Source organism: Carassius gibelio, chromosome B13 (assembly GCF_023724105.1).
Source record: "Carassius gibelio isolate Cgi1373 ecotype wild population from Czech Republic chromosome B13, carGib1.2-hapl.c, whole genome shotgun sequence".
Lineage (NCBI taxonomy): Eukaryota > Metazoa > Chordata > Actinopteri > Cypriniformes > Cyprinidae > Carassius > Carassius gibelio.
In genome coordinates this window covers 4,842,664-4,852,010 of record NC_068408.1, presented here as the reverse complement: position 1 = coordinate 4,852,010, position 9,347 = coordinate 4,842,664, and positions in this window count along the sequence as shown.

Here is a 9,347-nt window from a genome sequence, read left to right as displayed (position 1 = left end):
TACTCCGAACCTCCACAAACCAGACATCTCAGATCTGCCTTTTATTGCCAAACATTCTAGTGGGCCACCTCTAGAGGGCCAATCATCAGCTGAATCATTAAAGGGGGGTGAAATGCTATTTCATGCATACTGAGTTTTTTACACTGTTAAAGAGTTGGATTCCCATGCTAAACATGGACAAAGTTTCAAAAATTAAGTTGTACGTTTGAAGGTGTATTTCTGTTCCAAAAATACTCCTTCCGGTTTGTCACAAGTTTCGGAAAGTTTTTTTCGAGTATGGCTCTGTGTGACGTTAGATGGAGCGGAATTTCCTTATATGGGTCCTAAGGGCACTTCTGCTGGAAGAGCGCACGCTCCCGTATAGCAGAGCACTGAGAGCACAACAGACTTCACTGATCAGAGCAAGAGCGTCGCGAAATGTCACAAAAGAAGTGTGTTTTTGGTTGCCAGGGCAAGACAACCCTGCACAGATTACCAAAAGAGAAACAGCATTAAGGGACCAGTGGACGGAGTTTATTTTTACAGAGCATCAACGGAGTTGTGCAAGTGTTTGTGTTTGTTCCCTGCATTTCGAAGATGCTTGTTTTACAAACAAGTTCCAGTTTGACGCCGGATTTGCACATTGTTTATTTCTTAAGGATAATGCAGTCCCAACGAAAAAGGGTCACGATCGTGTGTTGGAACCGCATGCGGTGAGTAAAACTGCTTCAAATATCTCTGTGTTGTTAACTTAGCTATCGGCGCTTAAGCACATCAAGTAAACAACATGCGATGTTGTCATCAAACTGCACTTTCCACATGTTCAGCTTAAAAAATAAAAATAAAAATAAAAAGACGACAAAGTGGAACTTAGTCATTTTCCAAAACCGCTAAGCAAATATATACAGTTTCAGTACATACCACATAGAGACGTCGTTGCTGATGCTGCTCTTGTTAAATTTCAGCCTCTGGATCTGATTCTGGATCATAAATATACGCTGAATCTGACTGTTAGCCATGGTTTGTTTTGGTTGGTTTTGTCCTCACGGTGTCACAGCTTCCAGCTCTCAACGCAAAAGCCTACTCGCGCTCGTGATTCTTTAGCTCCGCCCACAAGTCACGCCTCCAGCCGGTCGTGTTTTTCCGGGAAAAATCGGTACAGACTATCTTTCTCTTTTGAATATAATAAAACTAAAGACTTTTTGGAGTTATGAAGCATGCAGTACTACTCTATAGGTACTCAAGATTAACAGGATATTGAGTGAAAACGAGCATTTCACCCCCCCTTTAACTTACTGAACTCCATCTGTTAGTCCTTAAAGAGTTAGTTCAGCCAAAAGGAAAATTATGTCATTAATAGCTCACCCATATGTCGTTCCAAACCTGTGAGACCTCAGTTCATCTTCAGAACACAGTTTAAGATTTTTTTGATTTAGTCCGAGAGCCTTCTGTCCCTCCATTGAAAGTGTGTGTACGGTACACTGTCCATGTCCAGAAAGGTAAGAAAAACATCTTCAAAGTAGTCCATGTGAAATCAGAGGGTCCGTTAGAATTTGTTGAAGCATCGAAAATAAATTTTGGTCCAAAAATAACTCTTCCGGATCTGTTGTGAGCGTGTTCACTGCAGTGTAGTAATATCCGGTTTGTGAACAATTCATTCGATGTAACCGGATCTTCTTGAACCAGTTCACCGAATCGAACTGAATCGTTTGAAACGGTTTGCATCTCCAGTAAGCATTGATCTTATGTTCATGCATGTTCTGAAAGAAAGGGCCTGATCTTCTTGATGTTGAATAAAACAAATCTGCAGGACTAGACAGTTTTGTGGGAAGTCGTGGCCTAATGGTTAGAGAGTCGGACTGGCAATTGAAAGGTTTTGAGTTCGAGTCTCAGGCAGGCAGGAATTGTAGGTGGGGGGAGTGCATGTACAGTGCTCTCTCCACCCTTAATACCATGGACTTAGGTGCCAATGAGCAAGGCATTGAACCCCCAACTGCTCCCCGGGCGCTGCAACATAAATGGCTGCCCACTGCTCCGGGTGTGTGTTCACAGTGTGTGTGTGTGTGTTCACTGCTCTGTGTGAGTGTACTTCGGATGGGTTAAATGCAGAGCACGATTTATGAGTATGGGTCACCATACTTGGCTGAATGTCACTTAACTCACTCACTTCACTTTTAGCAATGTGGTCTGAGAAAGTTTGCTGATCATCAATCACAACTCCAAGGTTTGGCTGTTTTTGGAGGAGTTATGGTTGATGTGCCTGTTTGTGATGAGACTGTGGGTTTGCTGAAACCACAAGCAGTTCTGTGTTGGCAAGGTTGATAACCAAGTCAAGGGTGCAATTAAAGTCTCCACCAATAATTAAAAACTCTTCTTGTGAAAGAGAAACGAGAATTTTTAAGCATATCAAAAAGCTTAATTCTGCTCCTGCCAATATTTGGTTCAACATCAAACTAAGTCAGGCTGTTGTTCCAACATGCTTCAAATCTACCACCATTATTCCAGTCTCGAAGATGCCACCTCCATCCTGCTTCAATGACTACTATCCTGTTGCACTTACTCCCATCCTCATGAAGTGCTTTGAACGGCTAGTCATGCACCTCATCAAGTTTTTTGCACTACAATCTTTATCTGCACTGCTTGCTTACTTCACTCGTTTGCACTCTATCTGCCATGTGCCTTGCGCTGCTTTATTTAACTTTATTTATTTAATAATTTTTTTTAATGATATGCCCTTATTTGTTTAGTTGTATTTTATATTTTATCTGTATCTATCTGTATTTTAGGCTCTACTGTTAGTGTTATCTTTATGCAACATGGGTCTGAGAGTAGTGCGATTTTAATTCTCTGTATTTATGTACTGTACTTGTGGAAGAATTGACAATAAAGCAGATTTGACTTGATGTAGCAATAGCTTTTAAATAATATAATAAATAAAAAGAGATAGAATAAAAAAAGAATAGAGCAAACTAGTGTTAGAGGTCTTTTTATAATTGTATAATAAATGAAAAGAAAATAGATAGAATACAAACAGATTAGAAAGGTGGTTAGATTTTTTTATATTAAGAATAGAATTAGAATAGTGAGTGCTAAAGTTAGAGGGTCAAACAAAGATGAAATAGATGTGTTTTAAGCCGATTCTTGAAGATGGCTACTGCTCGGAATGAGCTGGGCAGGTCATTCCTCCAGGAGGGAACATTTAATTAAATTTAGTGTTCCAGATTTAAAGTCCCTAAAAGTGAATTTGTGCTTTTTTGGGATGTCACAATCAAGCAACGTTCACTTGCAGAATGCAAGCTTCTTTAGTGTGCATAAGTCTGAAGTAATGAATTTAGGTAAAGGTGTGCAGAGCCAGTGGTAGTTTTGTAGGCAAACATCAATGCCTTGAATTTTATGCGAGCAGCTATTGGTAGCTAGTGCAAATTGATCAATAGAGGTCTGACGTGTATTCTTTTCAGTTCTTTTTGGATAATAAATGTTAACACAAACATTTATCCAAACCCCTATTCACCTCATTATTTTTGTCACTGTGTGTTTCCTGCAGAAACATCACATTAATCTCTTTATTTCTATACTTTCTTTTAATCATAACCATTTATTTCTATCCCTTATCTCATTTAAGTTAAGAGACCCCACTATTAGGACATCCATAATAAGATAGGATAGGAAAGTAGAAAAAACAGTAGTCTGAGAAGAAAGCAAAAGGAAAGACTGATACCCTTTGTGTACTTATTTTAGTTTACATTTCCCTGCTTGGTGTTTCACCCTGACCAGTTTCACTTGTAGCCAAATTGCTGTTAAGTTGTTTTTTTAACTGAATAATTTTCTGTTGAGATAATACTTATATAGGTTGCATTCTTGGCTTGCTTTCATAACACATAACACTAATTTGTCTAAATCTGGAAATCTAAATCACTTCCACAATTAGCCAGATGAATCATCATCTCTTCCATTTTCTACATTTGTTTCTGACAAATCATCCAATTGTTAACTTTGCCCATCATGCGTTTCATTTTCCTGTACTGTATCACCACAAACATCTCCCTTGCTAACAACATCACTACAACTTGGAAGCTCAGCATCATTCACAATATTTTCAGAAACATTTTGCCTTACCTCAGTGATAGCATCTGCCTTTTCAGGTTGTTGCGGTGTACTTTTACTATTGAACGGGCCTTCGGATGGGCGGGCATGTGAAACATTTATTTCCAATATCTCCACATTCAAAGCACCGCAGTCACTGTACTTGCGTTCACCATGTATGAGCCCTCGCCATGAGATACCCAAACGACACATCGATAATTTTAGTGTGAGAGCTAAAAAACATGTAAACTTGTCTTCTGAAAGATAGCACGTTTAAGTTCAGCATTTTTACAGCCCTTTTTGCATTTGAACATTTTAAAACTCTTTACAAAACACTTGAACCATACCTTAACCAGCCCAAACAAAAACAAAGGGAAGACTACAGGATTTAAAGGGGGGGTGAAATGCTATTTCATGCATACTGAGTTTTTTACACTGTTAAAGAGTTGGATTCCCATGCTAAACATGGACAAAGTTTCAAAAATTAAGTTGTACGTTTGAAGGAGTATTTCTGTTCCAAAAATACTCCTTCCGGTTTGTCACAAGTTTTGGAAAGTTTTTTTCGAGTATGGCTCTGTGTGACGTTAGATGGAGCAGAATTTCCTTATATGGGTCCTGAGGGCACGTCTGCCGGAAGAGCGCGCGCTCCCGTATAGCAGAGCAGAGAGAGCACAACAGACTTCACTGATCAGAGCGAGAGCGTCGCGAAATGTCACAAAAGGAGTGTGTTTTTGGTTGCCAGGGGAAGACAACCCTGCACAGATTACCAAAAAAAAAAAAACAGCATTAAGGGACCAGTGGATGGAGTTTATTTTTACAGAGCATCAACGGAGTTGTGCAAGTGTTTTTGTTTGTCCCCTGCATTTCGAAGATGCTTGTTTTACAAACAAGGCCCAGTTTGACGGCGGATTTGCATATCGTTTATTTCTTAAGGATGATGCAATCCCAACGATCGTGTGTTGGAACCGCATGCGGTGAGTAAAACTGCTTCAAATATATCTGCCTCCTTGTTAGTGCGTCCCCTCCCATGCCGGAGACCCGGGTTCGAGCCCCGCTCGGAGTGAGTCGTTGCTGCTGCTGCTCTCGTTCAGTTTCAGCCTCGGGATCTGATTCTGGATCATAAATAAACGGCTGAATCTGACTGTTAGCCATGGTTTGTTTTGGATGATGGTTTTTCCCTCACGGTAATGTCACAGCTTCCACATGCTCTCAACGCAAAAGCCTACTGGCGCTCGTGATTCTTTAGCTCCGCCCACACGTTACGCCTCCAGCCAGTCGTGTTTTTCCGGGAAAAATCGGTACTTTCTCTTATGAATATAATAAAACTAAAGACTTTTTGGAGTTATGAAGGATGCAGTACTACTCTATAGGTACTCAAGATTAACAGGATATTGAGTCAAAACGAGCATTTCACCCCCCCTTTAAAGAAAAACAATAAAATAATTACCAAAACCCATTTGACACATTTATAACAACATCAGAAATAACAGCACATTAAAAATAGCAAATTAAAGGCATGTGGACAAGACAAATAATAGCGGCTCTTACATAATTCAAGCTCTTGCAAAATTAGGATATTTAATCTGATCTTATCCTCTGGTGACTTCCCTGGGACTGATCACACCTATACGTACATAAAAAAAGGAGATCAATGGCAGTAATTACTGTGGCGTTTGTCTGGGCAGAAATATTGCAAAGTTTTTTGCAATATAATAAATAGCCACATCCTTACAAGAAACAACATCCTAAATAGATCACAAATTGGCTTTTTACCAAAAAAAAGTACATCTGACCACATATATTCTCTCCACACTCTAATTCACATAAATCTAATATTTCCAAACAAAAAAAATTTCCATGTTTTATTGATGAAAAGTCAAATGCATGCTGGGAAGCAGAGCTGTTCAATTATGGAGCAGAAGTCCTAGAACACAGCACCACAGCTACCTGGGCATCAAGATCTCAGATCTCTTGATTTCCTCACTGGAAGACCTCAAGCGGTGAAACTAGGCAAGTACACCTCCAGCTCCATCACCCTAAACGTAGGAGACCCACAGGGCTGTGTCCTGAGTCCCCTGCTCTACTCTCTCTACACACATGACTTCTTGTATTCGCACAGCTCCACATCTATAATCAAATTTGCTGATGATACTGTGGTTCTGGGCTTCATTCACAACAATAATGAGACCACATACTTGGATGTGGTAGAGAAATTAACATCATGCTGCCAGGACAACTGTCTCTCTCTGAATGGGAGCAAAACTAAAGAGCTGATTGTGGACTTCAGGAAGAGACAGCAGCAGCCCTATACTCCTCTTATGATCAGCAGGACCCCTGTGGAGAGGGTGAGCAGCTTCAAGTACCTTGGTGTAAACATCTCCGAGGACCTGACTTGGACTACTCACATTCAAACACAGGTTAATAAATACAGGCAAAGACCGTACCATCTGCGACAGCTGAGTTAATTCAGGATGTCACCAGCAATCCTGAAAACTTTCTATTCAGAGGCCATAGAAAGTGTATTGACTCAGTGTATCATATCTCAGTGTGGTATGGGAACAGCTCCAGTCAAGACTGCAAAGCCCTGCAGAGAGTTGTGCGCTTAGCTGAGCGCATCTCCGGGTCTGCTCTCCCCTCTCTGCAGGACATCTACCTCAAACGCTGCAAAAGCAGAGCTGTTAAAATCATCAAGGACTCCATCCACCCCAGTAACCATCTTTTCACTTTGCTGCCATCTGGTAAGCCTGATGGCAAAAAACTGAGAGACTCAGGAGTTTCTTGCCCAGGCCATCAGGCTCCTAAACTCAAAACCAGCCTGTTAACATCTTCATATCTCCACTTAAGATAAACTTTATCAGTAAGATATTCATCATTCACTGCCTGACATTGACATACTGACAGTGTCAACCCGTTTGCACATTTGCCTCTTGTACATCCCTGTGTATCTTAATATTTAAGACTACAGTATAATGCACATATGCACATTGTACATCCCTGTGTATCTTAATATTTAAGACTACAGTTCACTTTTAATGCACATTATTTTGCATTCTATATTTAATTCTACAATATAAATGTTTTTATATTTTATTCTTATATTTTTATTGTTTCATTTTATTTCATTCTTTTATAGCTATATTCATGTATATTTTAATCTGTGTTGTTTTCTTTAATAATTGCACTGTCCATGGAGCGGACCTGACTCACATTTATGCTATATATAATTGTGTATTTGACGAATAAAAATCTTGAATCTTGAACCACAACGCCAACATTCATAAAGACAGTGACAAAAAAAGTATAATTATGATGAAAAATAAATAAATAAAAATCAAACAGTGTTATTCGGCCCCAAATTAGCAAATTATCTATCAAACAATAAAAAAAGACAAATCCTTTGAAAATATCTGCTCTTTGACCATGACTTAGAAACATATAAAGGAAGACATTAAAAAAATCCTGGAAACCGAGAGAACAGCGACTATGCAAAAACTGTACTGTATTGCACTTTCTTCTTGTCTGCCCCAAATACCACAATTTTCACAAATTTCCACAATTTGAATCATTGAATTGTTTTTTTTTTTCTCTAGATTGATGGTCTTAACATATTCTGTATTTTACACATCTAAAATGGCAATACTGCAACACAAATATCATGGCAATAAAGCAACTTGAACTTGAAATAGAGAGAGAGCATGCACAAGAGACACTCCCACGTATATATGTCCTGGGACATAACCCATATTCACTCACTGTAGGGATTGAAAGGACTGATAAAGAAACTGGTGGAGGAAAGGAGGGAACTTTCCCCTTCCACATGCCAAGTTATATATGTCCTGGGACGTTTACATACACTCAATCTTTCAAAAGATTAATGGATACCTTTCACGCCTAAGGAAATGAAGGAAATTACACAAACTGATGTCATTTCTCAAAAGATTAGCAAAGACAAAATGAAACTGGATATTTAATTTCCAAATAATGATGCTTTAGTGTCTTTAAGATACATGTATCATTCTGCTTTTAAATACTATGAAAGCTTGTTTTCATTATGAGCATGCTTTTGTATCCACAATTATTTGGATTTAGTTTAGTCTGTTGATTAAAATACACTAGACACAGTTGCACAACAAAACACTAGGGAACCATGGCACTTGAACTTATTTGAATCAAGACCATCCATACTTAAACACAGAGACCACGTCTCAAGTGTATATCATAATTATTTCACCACACTGAATGAGTTCATTTATTTATTTTTGTTCTCAGGAAACTCCAATTCAAACATATTCAAGAAATCTGTGCATAAAGCAGGAATCCACAAGAAGCACTGAATAATTTGAAGTATCTGTGAACGATGCATGGATTTAATTGTAATCAAACAATTAGTGTTTACTTTGATTTTATTCGTAGATCTCTAAAGACAAATAACATTAAAATACAACAGACTGTTGTTGTTTCCCCCATCAACTGTTCAGTCAATGGGCAAATAAATGAGTTATGTTTGGCTTCTATAGTACCTTCTTATAAACGATGCATGGCAACTTGGAAAATGCATGGCATGACAATTAGGAAAAATTATACCCAACAATAAATCAAATTGACTTGACCGAATTAATGAGAGCTGAAAATGCTAACGAAGTCGTTTTTTTTTCACCACAAAAATATCAGAATTGCAAGTTTATCTCACAATTCTGACTTTAGATCTAGCAATTATGGGTTGGTACCTCACAATTCAGATAAAATTGCAAGATAAAAAGTTGCAGTTACCTTTATGGGTTTCCATAGTTCTTAATGGTTGTTTACCAGTGGAAAAGAAAGTGGTCCATGCAGCACTTGCAATTATATTCTGGTTCCTCTTTATCTTGAGTCCATCTTTCAAATGTAAGGTCTAAAAGATTGTTTTCAACTGTTTTCTCAATCCTCTGCCAGGCAAACTATTTTAAAGTGCGCCTTTTATGGGTGATGAAAGGTTCTTATTTTGGTTTTGGGAGTCCCCAACAACAGGTTAACATGAATGCAAGGTCAAAACACTTTCACTATCTTATAATATGCATTTACTTTTTACCTTATTTGCTCAACAACTCCCAAAAATTCACTCAACTGTTCATTTTTCCAAACCCCTCTGTGATGCTAATCTGTAATGATTGGTTTGATTGGTATCCTTTTCATGAAATCATGCCTGTAATGCCCGATACAGCAGTGTTTGTGAGTGCTGTGCTGTTTTGTGTACAGTGTTATCTGGGAAACTGCTATTTTACTGCTCCAAAATCAGCACCTAGTTG